Source organism: Nicotiana tabacum, chromosome 21 (assembly GCF_000715075.1).
Source record: "Nicotiana tabacum cultivar K326 chromosome 21, ASM71507v2, whole genome shotgun sequence".
Taxonomy (NCBI): domain Eukaryota; kingdom Viridiplantae; phylum Streptophyta; class Magnoliopsida; order Solanales; family Solanaceae; genus Nicotiana; species Nicotiana tabacum.
Window position 1 is genome coordinate 17101568 of NC_134100.1, and position 16855 is coordinate 17118422.

General features: G+C 36.9%; 1 non-coding gene across 1 annotated transcript; it reads left to right on the forward strand.

The window, feature by feature from the left end:
• Nucleotides 1-8565: 8565 nt before the first annotated feature.
• On the forward strand, nt 8566-8638 carry TRNAK-CUU (transfer RNA lysine (anticodon CUU)). The gene has a single exon. It is a non-coding gene; the product is annotated as a tRNA-Lys (tRNA).
• Nucleotides 8639-16855: the final 8217 nt, after the last annotated feature.

The following is a 16855-nucleotide window of genomic DNA, read 5'->3' on the forward strand; positions in this document are numbered from 1 at the left end:
CGGGTGAGGCTAGGCTATTGGGTACCAACTTAGTTCAGGATGCTTTGGGCAAGGTTAAATTGATTCAGGAGCTGCTTAGTACGTCGTAGTCTAGACAGAAGAGCTATTCCGACAAAAAGGTCCATGGTGTGTCTTATATAGTTGGGGACAAAGTTTCACCCATGAAAGGTGCTATGAGGTTTGGGAAGAAGGGCAAGTTGAGCCCTCGGTTCATTGGGCCTCTTGAGGTACTTTAGAGGATTGGGGAGGTGGCTTACAAGCTTGGCTTGCCACCTCGCTTGTCGAGTGTACATCCAGTATTTCATGTTTCAATGCTCTGGAAGTATATCAGTGATCCGTCTCTTGTTTTGGATTTCAACACGGTTCAGTTGGATGGTGATTTGACTTATGATGTGGAGCCGGTGGTAATTTTGGATTGTCAGGTTTAAAAGTTAAGGTCAAAGGATATAACTTCAGTAAAGGTGCAGTGGACAGGTTAGCCCGTGGAAGAGGCTACTTGGGAGACCAAGCGGGAGATGCGAAGTAGATATCCACACCTATTTGAGACTTCAGGTATGTTTCTAGACCCGTTCGAGGATGAACATTTGTTTAAGAGTGGGAGGATGTAACGACTCGGCCGGTCATTTTGAGAGTTGTAGCCCTGTTCCACCATTTACTGCTCCTTTTATGTTCTACAGCTGTTATATGACTTACCGAGTTAGTTGGCTCGGGTCCAGAGTAATTTCACAGTGAATTGAGACACTTAGTCTCTTAATTAAAATCTTAAGTTGGAAAATTTGACCGGATGTTGACTTATGTGAAAACGACCTCGGATTTGAATTTTGATGGTTCTGTTAGCTCTGTTAGGTGGTGGTTTTGGACTTAGGAGCGCGTCCAGATTGTGATTTGGAGATCCGTAGTAGAATTAGGCTTGAAATGGCGAAGGTTGAAATTTTGGAAAGTTTGGCCGGGAGTGGACTTTTTGATATCGGGGTCGGATTGGATTTCCAAAAGATGGAGTAGGTTCGTGGTGGCATTTATGACTTATGAGCAAAATTTGAGGTTAATCGGACGTGATTTGATAAGTTTCGGAGTTGTTTGTGTAATTTGGAAATTTCAAAGTTCATTAAGATTGAATCCGTATGTAATTCGTGTTTTTGATGTTGTTTGAGGTGATTTTAGGCCGCAGGTGAGATGCCGCCAGTGCGGCAGGTGGACCGCTAGTGCGAAAGTGAGGGAGATCAGCAGAGTCCGCAGGTGCTATATTTTCCCGCACTTGTGATAGCGTAAATGCAAATCAGAGGTCGCAGGTGCGGATGCAGCTAGGATAAAGTGGTTTGCGCAGGAGCGCTCATTTTTTCGCACAAGCAGGCGCGCAGGTGCGAGCCAGGCTCCGCAGGTGCGGAAATGCCTGGGTAGAAACTATGTAAGCGAGGTTTCGAGATTTTTGGCCATTTCTAGCATTTTGAGCTCAGATTTTGGAGGTTTTTGAAGGGTTTTTGTAGAGATTCTTGAGATAAGCTCCTTGTGTTCATCTTTCTTCAATAATTATGTTTCCTAGTGGGCACATTCTTGAGGTAAACTTTGGGGGTTTAAGGTTAGGGATTTGGAGAGTAAATTTTGGGGATTTGAATGACCATTTGGTTTCGGATTTTGGTAAATTTGGTATGGTTAGACTCGTGAGTGAATGAGCTTTCGGGTTTTGGGACTCTTGTCGGATTTCGAGATATGGGCCTGCGGGTCCGGGTTTGAGTCGATTTCGGATTTTGGCAATAGTTTAATATTTTTCTTGTGGAATTGATCTCTTTAGCCTATATTAATTGTATTGTACTACTTGTGGCTAGATTCGGAATATTTGGAGACCGATTTGAGAGGCAAAGGCATTTTGAGTAGAGTTTTGCCCGGGTTGAGGTAAGTAACACTTTCAAACTTGGTTCTAAGGGTTCGAAACCCTAATTATCTGTTATGTGATTGGTATTAAGGTGACGCACATGCCAAGTTACGGTCGTGCGGGTGTGCACCATGAAAAGTTGTGATCTGGTCTGTTCCATGGCAATATATAGTGGTTCTATCTTGTTCATATCCATATTTTCATCATGTGATAAAGTAACTAAGCTATTAATCATGCTAGATATCATGTTTAGGCTTTATGCCGGTACTGTTGTAACCCATAGTGGTTGTATTTTGTTGTCATTTTACTAATTTTGTTGATATTTCGTACTCAGTCATATTCATTCATTTCATAACATATCTCAGTCTTAGTTGTTATTTATTGATACATCATATTATTGTTTTGGGCTAGTTTTCATGACATTGTGCGCCCGTGAGTGGGACTGGAGAGATTGATGACTGAGTGAGGTTGAGATCCTGATTATGAGTGACAGATATGGGATCGGGCTGCACGCCGCAGCGGTTATACTGATTTATGATAGCATTTGGGATGAAGGAGCCCCTCTGGAGTCTGCACACAGCCCTAGTGAGCGCGGTTGATATTATTGAGGGATGGATCTTCCCTGGACATGGATCTTGTCTGAAGCATTATATACTTGGAGATGGATCTTCTCCAAGCCTTACTCGGTACTGGGTGACTGATGGTCAGTGATGTATATATTCTGGGATGGATCTTTCCTAGGCCGTATGGGCCATATACAGTACCGAGTGACTGAGCATTTGAGAGTGTGAGAATGAGGCTATCAGCATAGCGCATCACATACAACATGTGCATTGGCATGTAAAAGTAGCAGAGTTATATTCTTCACATCGTTCAGATTTGATCTATTTTACTGTTTTGAGCTATCTATTTAATTTGTAAGCATGCCTACATTTTTGCACAGTTATTTCTATTCTGAGCTGTGCAGGTTGAGTTCGTCACTATCTTTCAGTCCAAAGGTTGGACTTGTTACTTACTAAATTGGTTGTACTCACGTTATACCCTGCACCTCATGTGCAGATCCAGGTGCTTCTGTTCATGGCGGCTAATGATCGATGAGTCAGGATTTAGAGACCATCGAGGTAGCTGCATGTCGTTCGCAAACTTTGACCCTCTTCATTATCTCTATCTGTATTTCAGTTCTTATTCCCTAAACATTGTAATAGACTGTATTCTGGTATAGATGCTCATGTACTCTGTGACACCCCGATTTTTGGATAGATTATATCGTATTTCGGATTATTTATGTTTAAAAAAGTCTTTTTCTTAAATATTAATTACTTTCGTCTTTATTTTCAAGGTTTTTACCGTGTTGAGATGTTGAGTAGTGGCTTGTCTATTTCCACGATAGGCATTATCACGACAGTTGATTTTGGGTCGTGACACTCGGCCATTGTGATTGACTGATTTTCGACATCCATATCAATATCAGAAACACAAGCGTGAAGGTAGAATTGGATCAGAAACTTGTGATGAAGGTGAAATTGGATGGAAAAATCTTGCACACCAAAGAGAGTGCTTTCTGCCCATGAGACGTCAAAAAAAATTTCTCAAAAATTAAAGCATGACATTACCAAATTTTAGAAGAGGAGAAACGAAAATTGAAACCTAACGGAGATTTAGAAGCGAAAATTTCCGATTTTGCTGGAAATTTGGAAAATTTTGCATTTCGATATTGCAGTTAGAGAACGGTTATGTATTTTGAAATTAGGAAAGAGAGAAGGTACCTGGCATAAAAGATGGGGCACACGTGTGATAATCTGAGACTTTGGGGCAGTGCACGTCATTTTTAAAACAGAGAGCACTTTGGTCATTAAATTTAAATGAGACTCTAAGTGTCATTTCCTCATTAAAATTTAAATTTAGGCTACTAATTTAATGAGCATTCCTTGGTCTAGGGCGCTTCATTATCTACCGGAGAAATTTTTAAGGAAAAGTAAGAAATGGGTTTTTCTTTCGCTTACAACAAGAAGAACAATTTTTTGTCAGCGTATTAAGTTGCACCAATATATTTCCCGCTTACAACAGAATAAAGGCTCCAATATCGTTAGGTGCTGAATTATTTTCTTTTATTTTGTTCCTTCTATCTTCCTCTTGTAATTTCTAGAATAAAACATTGACCCTAAAATAAAAGGGTCGATAGGAGAAAATAAATTCCTAGCAAATATAAGCGAATCCATTAATATATTTGAACTATAATAAATTTTTGTATTATATTTGAACTACTCAAGTAATATTTTTCTCTTTATCGATTTTTGTATTTTCTATTATATAGAAGAGTTAAGTGTAGTCGACCAAGGTCATATAACGTAGGAGCCCTCGGATTTTAGATATGCTTGTATTGGTCACTCCGTTTACCAAGATCAAAAAGGGCAAGAGGTTCGAATAGAATGTGTTGGCCTTAAGGTTTGCATTTGCTTTCTTATCTCTTTATTCCTTCGTACCTTGTTCCCTATTATGATATTTTGAGAATAAATTTTTAGATAAAGTTTTTATTTTGATAATGTGAATATGAATATATAATATTTGATACTGAAGGAGGTCTTCCCTGGAATGCAATTGTTTTAGGACTTTGATGTTCAAGTGAATGTTTAAAAAAATATCGCAGTTAAGAGCGTGTCATGATTAGAAATTTGCTAAATATCCTAATTCTGGTAACAAATTTTCTTGATTGGGAACATGTCTTAGTTAAAGTTTGTCCTTCTTTAGCTACTGCATCTCCTATGTAAATCTTGCTTTATTGATGCACTAGTATTAGTACCCGTGCGGATGTGTAGACACTAATCATGTCAAATATTGAAGTTATTTGGATTGTATGTAAAGAATCTTAAAATTTACATTTTCTCTGTAAATACAGATAATCATTGGATATTAACTATATGAAAAAAATTAACCATTTTTTCTATTTTTCTTTTTCGATACCATTCTTACCGGTGTCATTGGATCCAAAAAATAATCAGGAAGCAAAATAATAACTCATATTTATGGCAAAACAATCAAATGTTAAGACAATGAATGACTCTTTGGATAAGCTCAACTCTTTTACTACTACTTGAACTCTTATTTGGTGTGTTGATATCTCTTAAAAATATTTCTTTCTTAAAATTTCAGTTTCTAAAATATTATTTTTCAATAATAATTATTTTTATAATAATGTAATTGAAAATATTATTCTTAATTCAAAACTCATTTTAATTGGCTATCTAATAGCTCATATTTATGGCAAAGCACAAAAGTTGATACGATATAAACGATTATTTGATTACGATGTGACTCTTATACTACGACTTGAACTCTTATTTGGTATGATTTTATCTTTCAAAAAATATTTCTGTTTTGAAATTTCAATTTCTAAAACTTTATATATATATACATATTATAATAATGACTATCTTTATAATGATGCAAGTGAAGATATTATCCTTAATTTAAAATTCACTTTAATCAGCTATCTAAAAATTTAAATGATTATTTGGCCGAATTTATTTCAGTATGACTCTACTTTAAGTTTATCGATATCTCTAGCCCCAGAATTTGAATTTTTAATACCCTATATATACAAAAAATTTGTTCTTTGAATCATTAAATGTTAAATTAGTTGATTATTATTATAAAACATTGCATATATTGTCTTAAAATTATCAAGTAGTTTATTTTTCGACACCATACTTGACTTAACCTCAATGCAAACTACTCAAATTGCATTCCAATTCAAATTCGAATATCATATCAGTTTGTTAGTAATAGTGATTTTTTTAAAATGACACATAATGTAAATTAAAAAAATATTCTAAAGTATCCTTATCTTATAATCTATGTATTTGAGTTGAAAAAATATATTTGAAATTGATGAGATTAACTTTCAAATTTTTTATACTCAACAAAGATGAAACATAAGAAGAAATTTGTTGTCATCTTTTATTTCTTATTTTTAGATCTTTCTAACATTTTTTTCAATGTTTATTTTCTTTTATCTTATTTTTATGTCATTATTTCTTTTGTTACAAAAAATTAATTTATTTAACTATAAAAGGATGAGTTTTAATAAAAATTATCTACATATGAACTTTAATTATATTTTTAATCTTTGGTTGAAGTTATTTCATATTTTTCTTTTGGCTTTATCTAATCAGCCTAAATAGGTGCTCACCCGACCACTTAAATTAAAAAATTAAATGATGTGTAATTCATATATAATCCATATATAATATGTGTATAATCGTGTGTTGTCCGTATATCATCTATTTGTATTATAATATGTGTATAATCGTGTGTTGTCAGTATATCTTCTATTTATATTAGCTATAAAAAGTAAACAATAAATATGGCCGGATATTACGTAAATATTCCACAAGATTTTGATTTTTTGAGTTTATCCATGATATAACTTCTATCATAATAATTTTAAAACTCTCTACTAATGTTAAAAAATATCTTATCTTTTTATTATATTTAAATTAAAAAAAGTAAAGAGTTTTTTCAAAATAATTTGTTTACATTTAAAAAAAATATTTCACTTCATACCAATATTTTCCTTATATATACTCTTTGTTACACTTAAAAGTCGCTATAGAGACTATCAATTAGAAACCAATTTCTCTCTTGTTGAGTTTGAAAAAAAACCCTTTCACATAGTCTAATGATTCAAAACTAATATTCTTCAATGAAAAAAATATTATACCCTTGCAATATTAGCTTGACTACAGCTAAATGAAGGGATTTCAGCTTATATCCTTCAATTCCTTGAATGTGCTAAATTGAAATTAATGATAGAAATTGTATAGCCAAAGTTTTGTTATTTGTTTGATGTCCATTTATGCAAATTGTCTCTTCAAACAAATATTCTTCAAGAAGAAAAAAGAAACAACTTTTTTTTAATATTGACTGATTTTGTGATGTTTCTTTCTCCAGCATGTATGTTTACTTTATTATATATGTAAGTAAACTTTTATTTGGTTTTGTAAACTCTTTTTTGTTATTTAGATTAACATAGTCGTGTACCCTTATATTATATTTATTTTAAAAGAACTTTGTTTTATTCAAATCTAGCTACAGTGTTTCAAAGAACTACACTTATAGGATTTTAAATGTGAAAGAGTTTTATAGTTATATGGAGTAGTTTTTTTTTTTGCTAGAGGCGAAGTAGTATTTAAATAATTAGAAAAAATAACAAAAGTTCCTAACATGATTGCATATGATCATTAACCGAATTAAGTATGATAACATGATAAAAAAGATAAATTTTATTTTTAATTTAAATTCGAATTTTAGAACTTTATCTATAAATTCAAAATTATCTTTTAATTCAAATTTCGTATATATATATATATATATAACTTATCTATAAATTCAAAATTATATTTTAATTCAAATTCCGTATATATATATTATATTTGTATTTAACTAAAATAGTCAAATATAGAATAAAGTTACCATATACTATTGATATTTATTAGCTTGCCACTTGGCTTAACCATAATGTCAATTATATATGGTAACTTTCTTGCTTTAATATATATATAGATTAGGAAAATCTTCTACTATTTTTTTAGGTATCTTTTTGAAAAATATTCTTTTATCAGAAAAATGTGAAATTAAAAAGACTTCGTTATCAGAAAATCTTTGGTCAAAATTAGAATTGTACTTCTCTATTTGTTCCTAAGTATTTTTCTCCTCTACTTGGTCTCTGTCCACTCACACACACATTTATCAGAAAGAATTTTGTATATCACAACCTTTATCATTTTTAGTTGATCATAACTTAATATGCTATTTATATCAGAGCTCTTAAACATTTTGTCTAATTTATGTTTTTTTTCTGTTAGAAGGTCATGCAGTTCCACAGCGTCGATCACATAAACCAACTCAGTCAGCTGGTGATGAGTTTCTGAGCCGGCAGGCAATGCATTCTTGGAATCTTGATATGATGTCTGCTGTAAGTGACGTGTTGTTTGCCATTTTTTTAATTATGGCGTTCATGTTTGTCAGGAACCTAAATTTGGAAAGACTATAGGTTCACGTGCTCCATATATTTGCCTATAAATCTGCCTATATGTAGAAGGGTGTAGAGGTTGAGATTTAGAGTAGAAGGTTAGTCGAGTGCATGTCTTTTGTAGTATTAAAATTATTCTTTACTACATGTTGTTTCTTTCACTTCGGTTTCCTTGTCACTGCTTGTTGTTTTTGCTTTCTTTTTTATCTTTCCTTGATCCGAGGATACATTGGAAACATCATCTCTACTTTCACAAAGCAAGGATAAGATATGCGTACACGTTATCATGCTCCCAGGCATATGATGCCCTGAGTAGCTTTTGTAGTATTCCGTACAGCGACCGGTTGTTTGTTTGTTAATAGGTAATGCAAGGCATTCATTTAGGTCACTCGTGATTATGTTTACCGATAATTTGTTTTGCTAAGGACAACGTGCAAGGTTGAAGATTATGGATTTTTGCAGTATTTGTTAAAAACAAAAAGGCTTGCCCCCCTTTTTCTATATATTTTTTTAAAATTCTTAAAATGGCATCCATTCGTCGTCCATTCCTATCTGCCTGGGGAAAAAGATGCAGTGATGAAATTAAGTCTCGATGTCCTTTGCTTTGATTGGAAAGGACACAACCAACGAACAATTAAAGAATAGAATAAAATTTAGTACAGAAGCCCGTCTAGCTCAGTTGGTAGAGCGCAAGGCTCTTAACCTTGTGGTCGTGGGTTCGAGCCCCACGGTGGGCGAATATTTATAACCAATTTTCACAGCTGTTTTCCATTTTCCCCACACTATTTTTATCCATTTCGTAATTGTGTAAAAAAAATCCATTTTCTTTCTTTTTTCAGAAGTATTTGTTTTCCATCATCTGTTGCTATAAGTGAAAATTCTCGATATTGTTACCGCGAGGGTCAAGAAGGAAAAACTTTTACAGCCACCTAAAGTTATAAGTATGACAAAAAGATGGAGTCTTTGACGTTTGTAACCATAATATAAGCACCAGTGTTTGATTTACACTCTAATTTTTTTCGATTTTCCAAGTAATTTTGCGCGCTGCAATGCATTATCTTTTACGTGCACTATATCGTTTGTTGTTTCACGGTGGGCGAATATTTATAACCAATTTTCACAGCTGTTTTCCATTTTCCCCACACTATTTTTATCCATTTCGTAATTGTGTAAAAAAAATCCATTTTCTTTCTTTTTTCAGAAGTATTTGTTTTCCATCATCTGTTGCTATAAGTGAAAATTCTCGATATTGTTACCGCGAGGGTCAAGAAGGAAAAACTTTTACAGCCACCTAAAGTTATAAGTATGACAAAAAGATGGAGTCTTTGACGTTTGTAACCATAATATAAGCACCAGTGTTTGATTTACACTCTAATTTTTTTCGATTTTCCAAGTAATTTTGCGCGCTGCAATGCATTATCTTTTACGTGCACTATATCGTTTGTTGTTTCATACTTCTTACCAAGATACCAAGTCAATCATACTGAGAAAATGAAAGGTAAATTACAAAAATATTTCAAAGATGTAACAAGTCTTTGTTTGATTAGAATATCCTTTTCAAAGAGAAAGAGAAAAATAGGAGCGTTACAACCGAAATCTTGAAAAGAACCCTCTCCCCCCCTCTATAAACTCATTCAAGAACCCCAGTTGCATAGCTGCAGACTCACACATCTACGGTGTTAGGGTCGGTTCAATTGAGCTCATTATTTTAGCATATAGTACGAACGCTATGGCATGCTAGACCATAACAATATGTAAACGGTAAGTCATAATATTTATGTGGCTATAATGCTTTTGAAACTTATAGTTTCAAATATATATACTATATTTTTGTGTGGTTACAAAAGCGAATAAAAAGTTTAATTAAATTATTTTCAAATTTTAAAAAGAGTTAATACCTTTCGCAATGGACTTAAAAAGAAATATCACAAAATATGCTATGCACAAACCAAAGGAACTGAGAAACTGTTATTCCGTGAACTTTTTCTCATATATATGTTTGTGGGCAAGAGACAAACTAGGATTTAAAATTTATGGATACGAAATTCCAGTTCATTTAAGTTATTGAATTTTAAATTTAAAATATATACAAAGTTTTGACTAAAACTACTGATCGTTGGCGAACACGTATTCCACATCCTAGCTCCACCGTTGTTTGTGGGAATAACAAATTTTTTTCATAAAAAGTATGTATATACACAACTGATTGAAACCAATCGAAATAATATAAACTGAATATCAATTTAAAATAAGACGTAAGATTTAAACCCACTGCTGTCCCAAACCCAAACTTACAAACAAAATTATGACAATATATTAAATCATATCATTTGCTTAAAACCCCTATGGTCCACTATCGTCACTCTCCATCCGAGCAAATTAAAATAAATCCGAAAAAGATGACTAATTTGACAAGCACATGGGTAATCATTTAACAACTTAGTCAAAGCACATAAGATTTAAATTGGTTATGTGTGTTGACTCTTCAATAATATAGCAAGTGGCTTGGAACCAGTAGCACGGAGAAATTTACCTAAGAAAGCGATTTCATAATTTGAAAAAATAAATAAATGAATAAATCATTGTAATAAAAAGTGGTGTCATTATATTTTCTACACATCCTCAATATTTTTATCTTTCTTATAAATATTTAGTGAATGTTTTTCGGCCAAGCTGTCACGACTCAAAATCAAACCGTCGTGATGTCGCCTATTATGGAACTAGGCAAGCTAACTACTCAATCATTTCAATACAATAAAAGCTTTGAAAAATGCGGAAGCACTTAATATTTAAGGAAAACCTTTTAATAGCATAACAAAATTCGCAACTCAATACAAAATCTCTCCCAAAACAGAGGTGTCAATGAGTACATGAGCATCTACATAGGGATATAGTCTAATACAACGTCTAGAGAATAAGAACTGAAACATAAATGAAGATAACGAAGGAGACTCAAGGTCTGCGAACGCCATGCAACTACCTCGATAATCTCCAAAGATCCTAACTCCACAACTCAACAGTCACCTGTCACGACCCCAACCCCGGTCGTGATGGCGCCCAACACACTGTTAGGCAAGCCTGACCAATTAACAACCTCAATCCATTTCTTATATAGTTCATTATTAGCTAACACAGTTAAATTACCAAAACACCATATTAAAAGTCTGAAACCAGAGTTAAATAGGCGGAATTTCAAATGATAATACTACTACTACATAGCCCATATAGATCCGGTGTCACAAGTCTGAGCCTCTAATACCAGTTTATCACCCTAATACATATCAATCTAGGGAATGCAGATAAAACAAAAGGATAGAAAGGAGAGATCAGGGCTGCGGACGCCATGCAGCTACCTCGATGCTCCCGGATATGCGCTGCTCCACTGAAAATCCTCACTCAGCCTCAGATGCACCTGGATCTGCATGCAAGGTACACGGAGTAATGTGAGTACTCCGACCCAGTGAGTAATAAACATAAATAATGACTGAGAATAAGAAATCACGGAGAAACACAGAGTAATCTATAATGCGACATTTTAAACAAGTAATATGAAAACAATAAACCAATGGAAACGAAATATGGAAATGCTACAACAAATAAGCAGTTAAGTGACAGACATATAAAGAAAATCAACACATAGAACGGTACCCTATAGTACCCGCTGCGGTGTGCAGCCCGATCCATACATTTATCATCGACGGCGCTCACTGGGGGTGTGCAGACTCTGGGAGGGGCCCCTTACAGCCCAAGCGCAATATCAAGTCATCTCATGGCATCAAATCTAAGCTCTCGGCCTCATATCAATATCAGTATAACACTGCGGCGGCGCGCAGCCCGATCCCATAGTATCCTCACATTTATCCCTTGGCCGTACTCAGTTCAGAAATCATATAAGCCCCTCGGGCATTAGTAAAACAGTAGTTCTCAGCTCAAAACACCATTTAATATATCATTTTAGTTTCAAAACCGAGTAAAAAGTGGCTGAGTTGTAAAACAGTGGAAAACGGTATGACTGAGTTCAAGTAGTAAGTCAAAACAGTAAGGAAATAGTGATAAAACTCCCCGGAGGGTTCAAATAATTGGCACGAAGCCCAAATATGGCAGTCAGTTCAAACAATGATGAGAACAAATAAGTTTCAACCAAAATACGCAGTAAAAACATCACTCGGGATGGACCAAGTCACAATCCCCAGTAGTAAACGACCTCACGCTCATCATCAAGCGCGTGTCTCACCTCAATATAGCATTACGATGTGCAAATCCGGAGTTTCAAACCCTCAGGACATCATTTACATTCATTACTCATCTCGAACTGGCTAATTCTCTAGCTCGTGATGTCTTTGCCCTTCGAATTGGCCTCCACGCGCGTCGAATCTATCCAAAATCAGAACGAATATATCACAATATGCTAAGGGAACAAAGCCCAAGCAAAAACATTCGAAAATATCAAAAATCAAGAAATTAGCAAAACTTAAGCCCCGGGCCCATGTCTCGAAATCGGGTAAAATTTACATTTTCAGAATCCTCATACCCTCACGAGTCTAACCATACAAAAATTATCCAATTCCGATGTCATTTGGTCCTTCAAATCATCATTTTATATTTTTAAAAGGTTTCACAATTTTCTTCCCAAATTCCATCCCAAATTCCATCCCAAATCATGAATTAAATGATGAATTCTATGATAGATTCATGTGCTCTAGCAAAATTTCAGTTAGAATCACTTACCCCGATGAATTTCTTGAAAAACTTTTGAAAAATCGCCAAAATCCAAGCTCTCTAGGTCAAAATATTAAATAAAATCCAAAACCTCGTATTTATAGAGTACCCCTCAGATTTCAGCCTCCGCGGTCCGCACAGAACCACCGCGGTCCGCGTAAAAGCACCGCGGTCCGCACAAAACCACCGCGGCCTGCACAAAATTATCGCGGCAGCACTTCATTTTGTGCAGTCCGCACAGCACATACCGCGGCCGCACTTCCTTTTGTGCGGTCCGTGCGAGTGGGTTCCGAGGCCTGCAACCCTTCTGGACCTGCTACAGCTATGATTTTGGCCTAAAACATCCCGGAACCTACCCGGAACTCCTGGAATTCCAAACTAATTGCACCAACACATCCCATGACATCGTTCAAACTTGTTCAAAACCTTGGGACGCTCACAACAGCATCAAATCACTAATTTAACCGGGGATTCAAGCTTAAGAACTCCAAGAACTCTTAAATTATGCTTTCGATCAAAAAGTCTATCAAATCTTGTCCGAATGACCTAAAATTTTGCACACACATCCAAAATGATACAGCGAAGCTACTATAACTCTCGAAATTCTATTCCGACCCTTATATGAAAATCTCGCCTATCAACCGGAACCGCCAAAATATCAACTTCGCCAATTTAAGCCTAAATCTTCTCTACAACTCCAAAACCCATTCTGATGCGCTTCTAAGTCACAAATCACCTCCCGAAGCAAACCGAACCATCGGAACTCACTTCCGAACCTTTTACCACATAAGTCATCATCCGGTTGACTTTTCTAACTTAATCCTTCTTAAAAGAGACTAAGTGTCTTATTTCTTACCAAATCCTCTCTGAACTCGAACTAATCAACCTGATCACATAAAACACAAATAACGAAGCATAAAGAAGCTAAAATAGGGGAAAACGGAGCAGTAACTCATGAGACGACTGGATGGGTCGTCACATCCTCCCCAACATAAATAAACGTTCGTCCTCGAATGAGTCAAGAAACATACCTGAAGCCTCAAACAGGTGAGGATGCCTGCTCCGCATCTCCTGCTCGATCTCCCAGGTAGCCTCCTCCACGGGCCGACCTCTCCACTACACTTTCACTGAAGCTATATCCTTTGACCTCAACTTTCGAACCTGACGACCCAAAATTGCTACTGGCTCCACATCATAGGTCAAATCATCATCCAACTGAACCGTGCTGAAGTCCAAAACATGAGACGGATCCCCAATATACTTCCGGAGCATAGAAACATGAAATACTGGATGCACGATAGACAAGTTGGGTGGCAAAGCAAGCTTATAAGCCACCTCTCCAATCCTCCGAAGTACCTCAAAAGGCCCAATGAATCGCGGACTCAACTTCCTTTTCTTCCCAAACCTCATAACACCCTTCATGGGCGAAACCTTCAGCAAGACCTTCTCACCGACCATGTAGGACACATCTCGAACCTTCCGGTCCGCATAACTCTTCTGACGCGACTGCGCTGTATGAAGCCTCTCCTGAATCACCTTCACCTTCTCTAAGGCATCCTGAACCAAATCTGTCCCCAATAGTCTAGTCTCGCCGGGCTCGAACCAACCAACTGGAGATCTACACCGCCTCCCGTACAAAGCCTCATACGGAGCCATCTGAATACTCGACTGGTAGCTGTTGTTGTAAGCAAACTCTGCAAGCGGTAGAAACTCATCTCATGAACCTCCAAAGTCAATAACACAAGCACACAACATGTCCTCCAGTATCTGAATCATACGCTCGGACTATCCGTCCGTCTGAGGATGAAAAGTTGTGCTCAACTCCACCTGAGTACCCAACTCTCGCTGAACAGATTTCCAAAACTGGGAAGTAAATTGAGTACCTCTATCTGAGATGATGGAAACTGGAACACCATGCAACCGAACAATCTCTCGGATATAAATCCCTGCCAACCGCTCTGAAGAATAGGTAGTACATACATGGATAAAGTGCGCGGACTTTGTCAACCGATCCACAATCACCCAAATAGCATCAAACTTCTTCAAAGTCTGAGGAAGTCCAACCACAAAGTCCATAGTGATCCTTTCCCACTTCCACTCGGGAATAACCATCTGCTGAAGTAAGCCACCCGGTCTCTGATGCTTATATTTTACCTGCTGACAGTTGAGACACCGAGCTACAAATCCCACAATATCTTTCTTCATTATTCTCCACCAATAGTGCTGCCTCAAATCCTGGTACATTTTCGCAGCACCCGGATGGATAGAATACTGCGAGCTATGGGCCTCCTCTAGAATCAACTCTCTAAGCCCATCCACATTGGGCACACAAATCTGGCCCTGCATCCTCAACACACCATCGTCACCGATGGTCATATCTCTGGCATCATCATGCTGAACCCTATCCTTTAGGACAAGCAAATGCAAATCATCATACTGGCGCTCTCTGATGCGATAATATAAGGAAGACCAAGAAACCACACATGCCAACACCCGACTAGACTCCAAAATATCCAACCTCACGAACCGATTGGACAAGGCCTGAACATCAACTACAAGAGGTCTCTCCCTAACTGGAATATATGCCAAACTCCCCATACTCAATGCCTTTCGGCTCAACGTATCGGCCACCACATTGTCCTTTCCCGGATGATACAATATGGTGATATCATAATCCTTAAGCAACTCCAACCATCTCCGCTGCCTCAAATTAAGCTCCTTTTGCTTGAACAAATGCTGAAGACTGCGATGATCTGTGAATATTTCACAAGATACACCATACAAATAATGCCTCCAAATCTTCAATGCATGAACTATGGCAGCCAACTCCAAATCATGAACAGGCTAGTTCTTCTCATGGGGCTTCAACTGACAAGAAGCATAAGCAATAACTCTACCTCCTGCATCAATACACAACCAATCCCAACTCTCGAAGCATCACAATACACGGTATATGAACCTGAAGTTGATGGCAAAACCAACATTGGAGTTGTGGTCAAAGCTGTCTTGAGCTTCTGAAAGCTCTCTTTATACTCGTCCGACCATACAAATAAAACACCCTTCTGAGTCAACTTGGTCAAGGGCGATGCGATAGATGAGACTCCTTGAAGAAACCGACGATAATAGCCTGCCAACCCAAGAAAGCTATGAATCTCTATGGCTGAGGACGGTCTAGGCCAACTCTGAATCGCTTCTATCTTCTTTGGATCAACCTGAATACCCTCGTTGGACACCACGTGTCCCAAGAAAGCCACTGAACTGAGCCAAAACTCACACTTGGAGAATTTTGCATAAAGCTTGTCCTCCCTCAATCTCTGCAACACAACTCTCAAATGCTCTGCATGCTCCTCCTGACTACGCGAGTACACCAGAATATCATCAATGAATACAATAATGAACGAATCCAGATAAGGCCGCAACACGTTATTCATAAAATGCATGAATGCTACTGGGGCATTGGTTAGCCTGAAAGACATCACAAGGAACTCATAAAGACCATATTTGGTCTTGAAGGCAGTCTTAAGAATATCTGAATCCCTGATCTTCAACTGGTGATAATCGGAACGAATATCAATCTTGGAGAATACTCTCACTCCCTGAAGGTGATCAAATAAATCATCAATGCGAGGCAAAGGATACATACCGCGGCCACACTTCCTTTTGTGTGGTCCGGCGGGTGGGTTCCGAGGCCTGCAACCCTTCTGGACCTGCTACAGGTATGATTTTGGCCTAAAACATCCCGGAACCTACCCGGAACTCCTAGAATTCCAAACCAATTGCACCAACACATCCCATGACATCGTTCAAACTTGTTCAAAACCTCGGGATGCTCACAACAATATCAAATTACTAATTTAACAGGGGATTCAAGCCTAAGAACTCCAAGAACTCTTAAATTATGCTTTCGATCAAAAAGTTTATCAAATCTCATCCGAATGACCTAAATTTTTGCACACACATCCCAAATGACACAACGAAGCTATTGTCACTCTCGGAATTCCATTCCGACCCCTATATGTAAATCTCGCCTATCAACCGGAACCACCAAAATATCAACTTCGCCAATTTAAGCCTAAATCTTCTCTACAACTCCAAAACCCATTCCGATCGCGCTCCTAAGTCACAGATCACCTCCCGAAGCTAATCGAACCATCAGAACTCACTTCTGAACCTTCTAACACATAAGTCATCATCCGGTTGACTTTTCCAACTTAAGTCTTCTTAAAAGAGACTAA